Source organism: Gossypium hirsutum, chromosome D09 (genome assembly GCF_007990345.1).
Source record: "Gossypium hirsutum isolate 1008001.06 chromosome D09, Gossypium_hirsutum_v2.1, whole genome shotgun sequence".
Taxonomy (NCBI): Eukaryota; Viridiplantae; Streptophyta; class Magnoliopsida; order Malvales; family Malvaceae; genus Gossypium; species Gossypium hirsutum.
Genome location: NC_053445.1, coordinates 6,229,480 through 6,245,866, shown reverse-complemented (window position 1 = coordinate 6,245,866; position 16,387 = coordinate 6,229,480). Strand labels below are relative to the sequence as shown.

The following is a 16,387-nucleotide window of genomic DNA, read 5'->3' as shown; positions in this document are numbered from 1 at the left end:
TGATCAACTTCCTCAAGAAGGTTGGTACATTCACCGCTTTCAAATAAATTCTATCCACCTGAACCTTCGAACACCGAAGTAAAGCCGTGTACTCCTCTATTGTAGGCACCAGGTCAACCTTTTCGAATTTGAAGCAACTGTAGGCCGGATTCCAAAACTGGGCAAGAGTTCGAAACAGACGCTTGTCTACCTTCATGTCAAGTAAATAAGGTAAATCTCCATAATTTGAATAGAATAGCTGTCTAACCTCATTATCCCATTGATCCCAAATCTCCTTCAACTCCTGCAAGTTGTTCTGAGCTACGCTAACACGAGTGAAGTCCCATAACTCTGATACGTATCCCACGGCCAAACTATCACCTTTTTCGTGCTGTATCTTCTCAGACCAAGTCTGGACAGCCGCATTGTCTTCCACTCTATCAAGAAACCCATTTCCCATGATAAACTTTCTATATGGCAACTGAATATGAACCAACGCCTTTCTAATGAAATGCCATGCAATTATGATGTCATGCAATCAAAACAAAAGAAACCCAAGTCAGTATCACGTATAAAAATATAATCCAATATAAAATAACAAGAACACTTATTTAGGAATCTACTAGGGTTCGGTATAGTTCTACCTAGGGCAAGTTCCTAAAGCTCACTATATGAGGTTTAGTTTCTAGAGTAAGGGTACCCGAACCAGCAGATTCCTCGATCCTCACCCATTATAGGCTCATATGGATCGAGTTCAGTTCAGGGGGACACATTTCCCTATGGCTGCACGGAGATGAAAATCTCACGAAGACATAGGTACGGATGTATCCCAGAAGTGGTCCACTATCCTGCACGAAGGTGAAAACCTCACGAAGGACTAGTTTCTCGCTCCCACTTAAGGGTAAAATGCAAAATGCAAATGCAAATTTGCCAAAGTACCATGATAAAACATCAATGAGTGCAAAGGGAACTCATGAATTTTTCAAAAAACTTTTGATTTTCGACACAAAGACAAATATGATCAGTGTATGGCTCGACTCTCTATTGTCCCCAACGGAGTCGCCAAGCTGTTGAAACCGTTTTTTGAAAACAAAAATTTTAGTTTCGACTTAAAAATAAAAATTGGAGTCACCACCGATCCTTGATTAAGGTGTGATCGGCTCACCTTAAAAATGACTTTGGTCTACGAAATTTGAGAAAATGGGCTCGGGAGTCAGTTACGCACGAGGAAGGATTAGCACCCTCGTAACACCCAAAATTGGTACCAAACTGATTTTTTTTAAAATGCCTTGGTGTCAAAAATTCGAAAGGATTTTAAAAGGAAACTTTTTATTTCATGAATGGATTAAAATAATAAGACCATTCTTATTTCAAAGAAATAAAACACCACACCCAGTAAGTTAGGGCACAATGTTTTTAAATCTTCAAAATACCCGAATATTGCCTTTTGTTTTTAAAAATTCTTATTTCGAGAAGAAATTGTCATGACCAGTAAATTAGGACCCAACATTTTGAATTCCCGATAATAAGCTTTTATTAAAAATTTGCAAATTATTGTGAAACAAATACTTGGCTTTCCAAATTCATCGAAAAAAAATGCAATCCAGTAAGTTAGGACACGATCTTTCACGAGAATCATGAATGCCAAATATTTTGGAATTTATAAAATAGGATGATTTAAACGCTTTGAGAAAATCAAAAAATATATTTTTAAAATGGATGCTAAAAAGGGTTAAGGTATAACATGAAACGGATACCTTAATTTCAAACATAAATGAATAAATATATACAAGTACAATATACAAGTAAATTTGCAAACAAAAAGAAGGAACGAAATACATCAAACCAAAAGCTAATAAAAATGCATGTATATATGTACATGAAAATCATAAAAATAAAATAAAGATAAAAACGTATATGTGTATATATTTACGAAAAAAGGTATAAGTATATATAAAATATAAAGTATATAAAGGTTTTTTTAAAAAATATAAAAAATATATAAAAATCGTATGAATAAAAGATATGCATATGCATTTGTTTACAAAGTAAAAATGTATAATCTCATATGTATTGGTAAAATAGGAAAAATACGTATATGTACATATTAAAACACTTATATATATATATATATATGTGTGTATAATATAGAAAAAAAAGATATTAAAAAAATGTGTATATACTATAAAAACGTAGGTACATTATATAGAAACTTTGCGTATATATATATATGTATAGGAAGTAATGAAAATAAAATAGTAATAGGATATATATATGGAAAATGCACATGTAATTATGAAAAGTATGTATATGAAAGATGTGTGTAGATATATATATATATATAAAATAATGAAAATAATAATGATGACAAAAAATAATAAATAATATAATAGTAAGAACGCAATAATAATATTAACAATATTAAAAAAGCTAAAATATCAAATGAATGATTAAATCGAAAATAAAAGAAATTTGAGGGCCGAATTTAAAAGAAATAGAAAATACACGAATGGACCTAATTAAAGTGCGCACAACAGAAGAAGGACCCTAGTGGAAATTAATCCATCCTCTCAAAACACTGCGTAGGTAGGGACTGAATCGAAACACGGATCAAATATTCGGCCTAATTTTAAAAAAAACAAACTGGTTTAATTTGGAGCGCATTGCAAAAGGGAGGGACCAAATGCGAAATTTCCCCATTAACCAGAACGCGCGGATCCTCCCCTCCGGGTAGGGTCACCGCGCGGGTCAAGCCACTCTAAATGGCGCCGTTTTGAGGTTTCAATAAAACCCAATTTTCCTTTTAAAAATTTCATAATCCATTTTTAACATAAAAAAAACTGCACCCCCCTTTTTGTTCTCTGCTAGGGTTTCCAACCCAAGCCGCTGCGCCGTCTTTCAACCATGTGCCACAGCTCCGATCGCGACAGAGGTGGCACTGATCGATGCCTCCGGCCAAAGAGGTAAGTTTTCCTTCCTCTTTTCTCTGTTATTTCTTTTTAAAAAAACCACAAAACGCAAAAGGGAAAAGAAAAAATAAAAAATAAAAATCAAACTAAAAGAACCCGATTCACCTTAAAAAACTTTGTATTCTCTGCTTTTCTTTCAAGTTCTTTTTTCTATCTTTTTTCCTCTTTTTTTTACACTGATTTTGATAGCCTTTTTATAGGCCGGAAGAAGCAAAATAAATTAAATACAAAATATTTTCTTTGTTGTTTTTCCTTTCGGGACTCTTTGAATTTGTGTTTTGCAGGTGACGTGCGCGCGAACGACATGCGTGAAGAAGAGTCGGCCCCGAGTCGTGCGGCGTTTGGAGAGGTTGCTGGAGGCGTGAAGGCTGCGGCAGCTAGGACATATGGGGGCTCTTAGGGTTTCAACAAATGTTTTTGCTGGGTTAGGGTTGAAATTGGCTATTGGGCCCGATATTAGGCCTGTTATTGCTTTTGTTGTGTTTGTTTTATTATTTGTAGGGCCTGGGCATTATTGGGCTTGTACAGGTATCATCGCCCGACACATTTCTCGGTACAATGTCACCAGCACCACCAATCCCTAGCCAAGTTGTCCGATTTCTATCAAGTAGGCTACTAGTAGTAGCCACCTCAAGTGTACCAGATTGCTAGATTTATCTGGCATTAGCAGACCCTTGATCAACCTCAAGATGAACGGGTGTGCGAATTGCTCCTTTTCAACGTCGCTTGCTAAAGTCTCGATAGTTTAGAAATTCTCCTCCAACCATCCCATCTTGATCCGACTACCCTTAAACATGTTCGGCACCTTCCCTAGTAGGTGCTCACGTGTTGCACTCCAATCAACACTGACAATCGGCCTCGTAATGACATCCCCATTGACTAGTAGACCAAGTTGTAAACTGACATCCTCGAGTGTAATTGTACACTCGTCGTAGGGGATATGGAACGTGTGCGTCTTCGGTCTCCATCTCTCCACCAAAGCACTGATGAATGGGGGATCCAATTTAGTCCCCCCGAGCATGCGACTCGCGTATAAAAAGCTTGCATCTCGCAAGTGACCATGAATGACCTCCGGTGCGCCTTCGTTTAAGTTGTTTATGTACGTCTCCAATATTCTATCTTTGGCCTGAGTGTACAAACATAAACATTTAATAATCTAAATAGCATAAAAACTAACTGTTTAAAATTAAATAATTTAATAATATTTTCTTAAAATTATAATAATTAACAGAATAAAATTAAATAATTAATTAATATTGTCTTACCATTTCTAATTGAATGTCAGAGATGTGATTGTCATCCAAACAAATAAGTTGATATGCCATTGAAAATTGAAAAAATAAATAAAAGCAAACTATTTAGACAATATTTTTTTCAAAAAATTGGGAATTGAGAATTTACAATAAAAAATCAAAAATTGGCAATAGAGAATAAGAAATCGAGAAAAATAAATTGAGAGTTGAGAGTGGAGATTTGAATTAAATAAAATGAGAATTGTAGGGTTTATATAGGAGGAAAAAAATAGTCATTGGACTTATCCCCAGGAAGTTACTGTAGGCCAGCAAACCAATCCTAAGGGTGCGTTTTCACTGATCTTTTAGAGAAAACTCGCCACGTAAGACGCATTTTTAGGAGAGAGAAGAAAATGCGTCCTACATAGTGCATTTTCTCTAAAAGATCAGTGAAAACACACCTTGTAGGACACAATTTTCTCTCTCTTCAAAAACAGCATAGATCAATAAATTTTCAGAAAATCAACATAGTTTTCAAAAAAAAATAGCATATACTTATAATTTTGCCCAATTCAATTAATCATTTAATATATATAATATAAATATAGATTTACATAGTAATATGGTAGATTTATAAGATAGATAGATAGATAAATATGTAATATATATAAATATAGATCAATAGATAGATAGACATATTAATTTTTTTTATTATAACTACCATTTTTTATTCTTAAAAAAAATAAAACTAAGAATAAACCGCAACAGGATGCGAGGAATGGGATGGGGTTATTAACTGAGCATCAATGTGTCAAAGTGAATTAGAGTCTTTGTATATTATATTTGGGATAAATCTCAAAATTATATATGAATTATGGTTTAATATGTCATTGTATATATAAATTTTGATCTTATGCAAATTTATACATAAAATTTTAATTTGATTCAATTCTTATAAATTATTAACACAATTATTGATATAACATCATTTTATATTTATATATTGCATACATAAATAATTATATGTACCCAATATAAAAATAAATTAATATTTTTATTTCTTTAAATGTATATGATTAAATCAAAATTAAAGTTTCAAGTATATATGTGAACTACAATTAAAGTTTTACGTGTATAATTGCACCAAATTAAAGTTTTTATATACAAGTTCACATTAAATTAATGTCCCAATAATTGCAGTTTTATCAAATTATTTTGTGATAAAAATTAATATTTATGTTAGCTGTAAATATCACACAACGAATTATGTAATTAATTAGGAATTGCATGGAATGATATTAGTAAAATAGAATAGTATTGCTTTTATATCAAAGTCGCTTTGTTCAAGGAAGAACATCAGTTACTCTCCAATTTACTCTTAAAATGAATTATGTAACTAATCAACTTGTATTTGGTAATATATTCGATGAAATTAAATTATATTTTGAATATCACATAATTAACGAGTTAATATTTACATATACATTAGAGATATATCCATATTACATACGTACAAGTTCTGTTCAAAAGGAATTACCCAAATATTATCTTTAGAATATTGTTCTCACTCTATAACTGTATCTCGCCAAACATTAAGTGCAATGCAATTCTAATATGAGAAAATGTATGAATATCTGTCCCTTTTAAGTTAAGACTGGACCAAAAGTAATTAGAGTAGCTAATTTTTCCTTAGAAAACTTGAGTTTGTATTTTCCATGGATAAATGGAAAGATAAATCCACTTGACTTTAGTGTTCTACAAGCATAATTGATCCCTTGTTCCATGTTACATGATAATGATGGTCTTTTGTCATTAAAGGAAAAAAACCCATCTTTTTAAAACTGACAAATCTTTTTAAAGAATCATCCACGTCATAATTAAGATAGATGGACATATAATTCAAATTTTTTATAGATATGTACACACTAGATGATATAAGAATAATTGCGGTTCAGTCTCTTCTAAAATGATAAAGTTATATGTTAATATATAGTAGAAATATATTTTGACCCTACAAATGAAAAAGAAATCTGGTTAGACTCTTAAAATTGATGGAATTATATGATAAAATTATATATTTTAATTTTACAAAAGTTTATAATTCAATTTCGATCCTTAAAATTTTTTTGAATTCACCTCTAAAGCTAGACATGATATAGAATTTGTTATTTGGCCAACCATGCAGCTGATGAAACTCTGATACATGTTGATTCTGTTTGAAGCATGCTGTTTCAGCTTAGTTCCTATTTTAGTTTCAGTTGATTTTATCTTAACCAATGTTTTGGCATGGACTGGTTTGATTAGGTGCTGATTGACTCTTTTTGCTTAAGTGCAGGCAATGTTTTGTAAGTTTCAATATAGTTAGTGAGAGTAGTTATGTGCTTGGTAATTTAGTGACTTAAATTGTAATGATTTCTTATTGATTAAATTGGTAATTTATAATTATGATTTACAAATTATTTCAACATCATATATTTACTTATTAATATATAAATTGTAATTAAAAAAATATGAATTATCATAATTTTACGAAAATTGAGACTGAAAATATTTTCTTTGAACAATCTTATTATAAGTTTTTATCTCTTTTTGACATAATGCCTAGAACTACCCATAACCCATCCCTAACCCATAAATTAGAGGATAATATACTTCAACACACTCTCAAACCCATATCCTCCTGCATTGATAACAATACTTATATCAATTAAGATAAAACTTAATCGACGAGACTAAAAATATTACGTTTCTTAGACCAAACATCTTTAAAGGAGGCAGATTTTAATATCTTTAATCTACAACAAGTTTAGAGGTTTCTTAAGTGTTCATATTTTGTTAATATTGAAATATTTTCCTCAAAAACGATGAAATTGTATTCTCCAATTTGGCCGAAACTATAAAAACGCAACCAAACCGATATTAGAAAATTTGGGGTTTAACATTATCATTATTGCTTTCTTAGAAGAATAATACAACATTGAGGTGCTTAGTTTCTAAAATCAATTTTGGTCTCCATTTCCTATCAACGAAACGTTGAACACATTGCTCATGTACGCGGCCAAAAATTTTCATAATAACGCTACAGAAAGGTAATTAATTATTTTTAGTAGGCACAATAATTTTCATAATAACTTTACGGAAGATGCTTTCATACTAGATTTTGTTCTTTCCAAAAGTAATCAATAGGAAATACTGGGTGACACCTTCAACTACACATATACCCAAATGTTGGATCAAAGTCTTTATATATATATATATATGTTTTTACCGGCTCTTTAAAATTGGGAGTAAAGCTTCAATCCTGATCTTAATAGCTATGGCATTCTCCTTTTACACTTTCATTGCTATTTTGCTTTTTTTACTCACTATAACAGTGAGGAGCAGTGAGATTACTAGAGTAACAAATAATGATTCAGAATCTCTTGTAGCTGAGGAAAAAGCATTGATGGAAACTGGGTGGTGGAGTAACTACAGCAACATAGGTGTTCACCATTGTACATGGCCTGGTGTTAGATGTAGTTCTGCTGGAAGTGTCATCGAGATTGATCTTAGTGGCCATGGTCTAAATGGGAGTATAACACCTCAAATAGGTGCACTTTCGAAACTCAAGTGCCTCAACCTGTCCTCAAATAATCTTAAAGGTGAGTTACCTTCTTCACTTGGAAACCTTACTCAATTGGCAGTGCTTGATGTTTCTTATAACAAAATTTATTCTATTCCCTTGGAAATTGAGAAGATGGAGAAACTTGTTTCTCTAAATTTGACGAGGAACCTCATTGTTCATATGCCTTCAGCTATTGGTCTTTTGACCAATCTCACCCACTTGATTATGACCTCTAATCCATTGTAGAGCATCATCCCTCCCCATATATGGAACCTGAAAAAGCTAATGACTCTCCATCTCGGAAACTGCCAGCTCTACGGTTCCATTCCACCAAATATTGGAACGCTCAAGAGTTTGGTTAATCTCCATCTCTCAAGCAACATGCTTGTTGGTCCAATCCCATCTTCTATCACCAACCTAACTAATCTACAGTCGTTGGATCTATCTTCTAATATGCTTGTTGGTCCAATCCCATCTTCTGTCAACAAGTTAACCAATATTGCTGTTGAAGAGGACAGCTGCACAAGGGAAAAAAGAACTCAAAATAGCCTTTTAAAAATAAGAGATGGTAAAAGATTTCTAAGAGTACATTTGGAAAAACTGATGCTACCTTATTCAACTAAAGATCAGCCTCTTATATAGGTTTTACAGAGCAACAAATCTTAATATAAAATCATATCTCAATAGGAAATCATATCCCAACAGAAAATCATAACAAAAACAGAAAAAATAAAGGAAACAAACTAACACAACTCAACCAAATCTAAATTTAGAAAAGAAAAAAATAAAATAAACTTTGAATCATTCTCCAACACTCCCCATTGATTCAAACTTGCACACACCAAGTAAGGCTCTAAGATAACAAAACTTCTCTTTCGACAATGACTTGGTCAGCATATCTGCCAGCTGATCTTGAGTGTTGCAATATTCCAATGTTATCTCCTTCTTTGCAACCAGATTGCATATAAAATGATAGCGAATGTCTATATGTTTCATTCTGCCATGGAATGTTGGATTTTTTGTCATGGTAATAGTTGCTTGGTTGTCACAAAATATTTCTGTTGCTTTCTTTTGCTCATGTTGAAGATCTGCTAACACCCTTCTTAGCCAAATGGCTTGACAAGCTACTGAGGTTGCTGCTATATACTCAGCTTCTGAAGTTGACAGTGCTGCTGTAGCTTGCTTTTTCGAACTCCAAGTGATCACTCCCGAACCTAGAGTGAAAACATTTGTTGAAACACTTCGTCTATCATCCAATGAACTTGCCCAATCACTGTCTGTGAACCTATACAGTCTGAAATTCGAAGTTTTGGAGTACCAAACACCATACCCCAAAGTTCCTGCAATATAACGCAAGACTCTTTTTGCTGCTCCATAATGAACTATTGAAGGTTGTTGCATAAACCTGGAAATAACACCAACAGGAAATGCAATATCGGGCCTGGTGTGCGTCAAGTAAATTAAACCACCTACCAAGCTTCTGAACCTTTTTGCATTTGTCATTTCTCCTTCATCTTCTTGCTGTAATTTCTCATTGATGTTCATGGGTGTAATTGCAGGTTTGCAATTAAGCATGCCAAACTTACTGAGAAGATCCTTGGCATATTTTCTTTGTGAGATAAAAATACCATCTTTAGCCTGATGAACTTCAAGACCAAGGAAATAATGCAGTAGACCCATATCCGACATTTCAGATTCATTCATCATTTGAGATTTAAACTCATCCACAAGAAAAGTAAAAGAACTAGTATAAATGATATCATCAACATAAAGACAGACAATGATGAAATCATTACCTTCCTTTTTCACATATAAGGTAGGCTCATTCTCACTTCTCACGTATCCTTTTTTCCTGAAAATACCCATCAATCTTGTTGTACCATACTCGAGGAGCTTGCTTCAGTCCGTATAATGCCTTTTTCAGCTTGTACACCTTTGTTTCATTGCCTTTCTTTATGAAACCTTCCGGCTGTGCTACATAAACCTCTTCTTATAGATCTCCGTTAAGGAATGCTGACTTGACATCAAATTGATAAACAGGCCATTGCAATTGTGCAGCCAATACTAGAACAAGCCTCACTATTTCAAACCGAGCTACCAGAGAGAAAGTTTCTTCGGAATCAACACCATATTATTGTGCATAACCTTTTACTACAAGACGAGCTTTGTGTTTCTGTAAGCTTCCATCAGCAGCAAACTTTGTTTTGAACACCCACTTCAAGCCAATTGCACTTTTGTCTTTCGGTAAGTCTACCATTTCCCATGTTCCATTCTGCTCAATAGCTTTCATCTCTTCCTCCATTGCCTTCTGCCACTCTTCCCTTTCAGCAGCCTCTTCATAGTATATAGGATCTGAAACAACAAGAGGAAACTGACAAGATTCATAAGTGTCATTAGCATATTTTGGATTCGGCTTTCTGGCCCTTGCCGATCTTCTAAGCGGGAGTTGCTCATCTAAAGGCTCTTCAGGAATTGTAGCTCTTGGTAAGTTAAGAGGTGAACTTGCTGAATTTAACTCTTGTCTTTCATCTTGTGAAACCTCAATGGGCATAGAGATTTGCTGATGTACCTGCTTATCATTCCAATCCCAGCTTGCATTTTCGTCAAAAACAACATTCCTGCTAATAATCACCTTGCCACTCAAAGGATTGTAAAGCCTATATGCTTTGGATTGAGAGCAATAACCAACAAAGATGCATTTCATAGACTTTTCATCAAGCTTGCTTCGATTATGTGAATCTATCAAAGAATAGGCAAAACAACCAAATATTTTCAAGTGGATTACCGAAGGTCTCCTAGCACTCCATGCTTCATAAGGTGTTCGGTTGAGAACCGCCCTTGTTGGAGACAAATTCAGTAAATAAACAGCAATAGCAACACTTTCAGCCCAAAACTTATCTGGCAGCCCCTTAGATCTTAGCAAACTTCTTGCCATTTCAACAACCGTTCGGTTCTTACGTTCAGCCACACCGTTTTGCTGCGGTGTATAAGGTGTTGTCAACTCTCTATGTATGCCCTGCTCTTCACAAAACTGGTTAAAGTCATTAGACAAAAATTCTCCTCCTCGATCAGTGCGCAAAGCCTTGATACTTCTTCCACTTTGCTTTTCAACGAGCGCCTTGAACTTCTTAAAAATCTCAAATGCTTCTGATTTGGAGTAAAGAAAATACACCCAACTCCTGTGGCTGCAATCATCTGTAAATAATAAAAAATAGCGACTTCCACCCAAGGATTCTGTTTTCATAGGTCCACAAATGTCAACATGCACAAGCCCAAGACACTCAGACGCCCTTCTAGAGTTTCCTACAGGAAATGGTTTTTTTACATTGTTTCCCAAATATACACCCTTCACACAAATCTAAAGACTCAATTTTTGGCAGCCCGAACACCATTTCCTTCTGACTCAACAATTTTAGACCCTTTACATTCAAGTGCCCATACCGTAAATGCCACAACTTAGATTCATTATTCTCTTTAACAACAAGAGCCTGACTTTCTACATTAGAGACTTCAAGAGGAAAGAGCTTGTTTGGTGCCATCTGAACGTCAACAATAATTTTTTCTATTTTTTTGTCTCTAATCACACAAGACATGTCATCAAACATGACAGAATATCCACTACCCATAAGCTACCCAATGCTCAATAAATTTTGAGATAAAGTAGGAACAAAATAGACATTATAAAGGAGCTTTATGTTACCATGATTATTGCTTATCGCCACAGTGCCTTTGCCCTCAACTTGCATCTGCTTGTCATCACCAAGTCTCACTTTCACCTTGTATGACTATCCAGCTCCTTGAACAAAGATTTTATCCCCGTCATATGATTTGAACAACCGCTGTCTAAAAACCATATGTCTTTCGAAGCTATAACATCATCTTGATAAGCCATGAATAGCTTAATCTCTTTGTCACCTTCTGCATAATTGGCTTGTCTTTCCGTTTTCCAGCAATCTGCCATCACATGCCCATATTTCTTGCAATAATAGCATTGAACATTGCTCCTGTATTGCTTCTGTTTTTTTGTCATCTGCCTTTGTTCATCATGTCCAGCACTTCTACCTCTGCCACGACCTCCTCTACCACGATAACCACCTCTGCCACGATAACCTCTTCTGTATATGGCCTTTCTTGAATCGTCTTGTTGCTTGGAAGGCTCCCCCATCACTTGGAATGCCTTTTCGTCTGACTTTTCATTTGTGCGGTTCAATCTTGCTTCGTGGGATTGCAAAGATCCATGTAGTTCATCAAATGAGTAAGTAGCTAAGTCTTTAGACTCTTCAATAGCTGCAACGACATGATCAAACTTTGGAGTCAAACTCCGCAACACTTTTTCAACAGTAGTTTGATCCGTAACTTGCTCTCCATAGGACTTCATTTGATTGACAACCGCTGCTGCCCTTGTAAGATAATCTTGCACTGATTCTCCACTTTTTATTTGCAATGTCTCAAAGTCACGACGAAGAGTCTAAAGCTTCACTGTAACAACTTTCGAAGTGCCTTGATACGCCATGTGTAATGTTGTCCAAGCTTCTTTTGCAGTTTCTGCTCCTGCAATTTTTGAAAAAATCGACTCGTAAACAGCTTGCTGAATGAAGAATAATGCTTTGTTGTCTCTTTTCTGGTTTTCTCTCAACTTAGCCTACCCATTGTCATCAAGATACCCATTCTCAACTAAGTCCCACAATTCTTGAGATTTAAACAGTGTCTTTATTTTGATGCTCCAAAACTCATAGTTGTCGCCATTGAAAACGGGAATTGCCGGTTGAGAAATACTCACAGTATTGTTTTTTGTCGCCATGAGAAATGCACCTAATAACAATCGAACCTAGCGCCGATACCAAAGAATGTTGAAGAGGACAGCTGCACAAGGGAAAAAGGAACTCAAAATAGCCTTTTAAAAATAAGAGATGGTAAAAGATTTCTAAGAGTATATTTGGAAAAACCGATGCTACCTTATTCAACTAAAGATCAGCCTCTTATATAGGTTTTACAGAGCAACAAATCTTTATATAAAATCATATCTCAATAGGAAATCATATCCCAACAGAAAATCATAACAAAAACAGAAAAAAAAAATAAAGGAAACAAACTAACACAACTCAACCAAATCTAAATTTAGAAAAGAAAAAAACAAAATAAACTTTGAATCATTCTCCAACAATTGCATCGTTGGTTCTTGATGACAACCAACTTAATGGATCCATTCCACAACAAATTCGGAGACTGACAAATTTGGTTACATCGGATCTACCTTCTAATATGCTTGTTGGTCCAATCCCACAAAATTTGGGTAAGTTATCCAGACTGGAATCGTTCTCTCCTTATCAAAATAAAATAAATGGTTCCATGCCATTAGAAATAAGAAATCTTGGGAAGTTGTCTTACTTAGATCTTAGTTACAATAACTTGAGTGGTCAAATCCCTTCATTTCTAGGTCTTTTATCCAGCTTGAGAAGTTTGTGGCTTGACTCAAATCTTTTTGAAGGTTTCATTCCATCAGATATTGGAAAATTAAAAAAACTCGCTGAGTTGGGGCTTTCTAATAACAAAATCACTGGCTCAATCCCTTTATCACTTTGTTATTTGACAAATTTGCAGAGGCTGTACCTTGACACAAATCTTTTACATGGTTCCATCCCTTTTGAAATTGGAAATATGACGAATCTAATGGTGTTAACTCTTTATTTCAATCCCGTTTCCAATTTCATCCTACCATCTTTACTTCATTTACCCAATTTAATTTCTCTGCACATGGCTTCGAATCTTTGGGAAGGTCTCATACCCCATGACATTGGGAGTTTGAATACCCTGATATACTTAGATCTCTCTTACAACAAATTGAATGGACCCATTCCAACTCAGATTTGTAATTTGACAAATTTAACATACTTAATTTTGGCAAACAATAACTTGGGAATTTTGGCAAATTGGTGGCTTATCTCTATACCAGTTTGATCTTAGTCATAACCTTCTCCAAGGAGTGATACCTTCCCAATTTGGGAATTTAAGCATCATATAACTCAATTTGTCATTTAATTTGCTACGGGGTCTAATTCCGGATGGATTATTTTATTTTGCATCCGATACATTTACAGGCAACAAGGATTTTGTTGAAGTTGGCCTGCATGCAGCCAAGAAGCAGACAAGCTTCCAAACCATGCAGTTGCAGCTGTAGCCAATGCTGCTGGTTTTGTTACTTCAAGTTAATGTTTTGTTGCTTAGTTAGTTTTGAACTAAGTTGGTAATATGTTTGATGCAATCAGGTGCTGATAGATTGATAAATCAGCTTACCTATGTGTGTAAGTTATGTTTAACTAGTTTCAAGACTACTTAGTGGTAGTAGGTAATGTTTAGGTAACAATTTGCTTATTTTTGACCAGCTTATGTCTGGTATATGTATTGGCATTATGCCATCTTTCAATGATAATGAAAATTCATCAAAATTCATCAAAAACTCTCTTTTCTTGCTTTCTTTTGTTTTCAAGTCCGATTCTGTTTTTGTTTGCACAGCAAGTATCGAGCCTTCAAGCTCAAGAAACTGCTTGTTTCATTCATCTTTGTTCTTAGTTCCAACAGATTTATGTGGTTCCATTCAAGGCTTCCGTCATCTCCAAATGTAAACCGAGAAAGAAATAGCAAAGTAGTGAAGCACAATCTGCCTATTGTTATTCTGGTTCCAACTTTGTTATTTTTTGTCTCGACTTTTGTGTTGGTGATATTCATCCTATTCCGACGATATAGAACTAAAGCTTTGAAATCTGATCCAAGTCCAACCAAAAATGGAGATTTATTCTCTATTTGGAACTTTGATGGAAAGATTGCTTTTGAAGACATCATCAAAGCCACAGAGGATTTTGATATCAAATATTGCATTGGAACGGGTGGTTATGACAGTGTTTACAGATCAATCTTACCAAGTGGCAAAGTCGTTGCATTGAAAAAACTCCACCGATTGGAAGCTGAACAGCCGGCTTATGATACAAGTTTCCGAAATGAGATCAAGTTTTTAACAGAAATACGACAAAAGAACATTGTCAAGCTCCACGGATTTTGTCTCCACAATCGTTGCATGTTCTTGATTTATGAATATATGAAAAATGGAAGCTTGTTTTATGCCTTGAGCATTGATTAAGAAGCTGTGGAATTGGTTTGGACCAAAAGAGTGAACATTGTCAAAGGTGTCGCACATGCTCTATCTTACATGCATCATGATTGCAACCCTCCAATTGTTCATCGAGACATCTCAAGCAATAACATTTTGTTGAACTCTGAATTGGAAGCTTTTATTGCTGACTTTGGGACTGCAAGACTTCTTGATCGTGATTCATCTAATCGAACTGTAATTGTTGGCACGTACGGATATATTGCCCCAAGTTCTATACATCACTTTCTTTTTCCCTTTCTATTTAGCTTCATTCATTCTTAGTTTGTACTGATTATTTGTTTTGAATTACATATTATTCGGAACAAATGGGAAAAGCAAAATTAGCAAACATCAAATATAAATAATTTTTTTGTTTTAACTTGAGATTAAAGAATTCAAATGCAACTACACATGCACCTACGCACAATATAAATTCACATCTATTTTTAACTATTCTTTTTTTTTTTAATTACAGAACTTACTTATTCATTGGTTGTGACTGAAAAATATGATGTATATAGCTTTGGAGTATTGGCATTGAAAATATTGATGGGAAAGCATCTTGGTGAATTGTTGTCAACATTATCATCATTGTCATCATCATCATCGCCATCTAATATCCAAAATGTCATGTTAGATGAAATTTTGGACCCTCAATTATCACCCTCAAGAAGTCGAAAAACGACAGTAGACATAGCTTTTGTTGCTGTGATTGCTTTCGCATGCTTATAGGCCAAACCCAAAGCTCGACCAACAATGAAATCAGTGTCTCAAGAATTCCTACACATCAAGTCTCCAATTTCAATGCCTCTTCATGAAATATCTCTTATCGAACTTAAGAACCATGAGATGTTTATGAACTGTAAAAGTTACAAATAAATAGTAGTTGATTTGGATTTGCATTTTTAAGACGATATAAATATCATATTCTCCTAAATGCTTTCATTGTTGTTTTTATTTATATGCCAAAATATATATGCCATGTGTTTTTTGCTTGGAATAGGAGGCAAATGCATGTATTGGGCTGTTAGATTTGGATATCCATTCAAGAATGTTGGGTCCAAAGCATGGTGGCAGAAGGGCCTTGGCCCAAAGGTCACCCCATTAATGCCTTTTTGCCTCTTCCAATATTTCAGATATTACTATGTTTTCTTTTAGGTTTTTTATTTCAGAATTTTATGATATAAAAAACACACATTTTTTTCAATTTTGGTATTATTTTACCTAAAAGAATGTGTTCAAACGTTGGGATATTAATGCACTGTTAGTTTGGCGGCTTAGTACTAAGGAATAGCTGTAAGAAGGTGACCAAAATTTTCATTTTTATATTTCAATATAGAAATCGTGGGATTCTCTTTTTCAAGGATTGAAAAGTAAAAAAAAAAGAGGTTAAATGGGAGTGGAAAATTCAATGTAGAATCCCAAAGAAACAAAATCAAAGGAAACAGACAAAAAG

The 16,387-nt window shown here is 34.4% G+C and overlaps 1 pseudogene; it reads left to right on the top strand.

Annotated features, from left to right (window-relative positions):
• The first annotated feature begins 14,241 nt into the window (after positions 1-14,241).
• LOC121220725 (MDIS1-interacting receptor like kinase 2-like) lies at positions 14,242-15,810 on the top strand (annotated as a pseudogene).
• Positions 15,811-16,387: the final 577 nt, after the last annotated feature.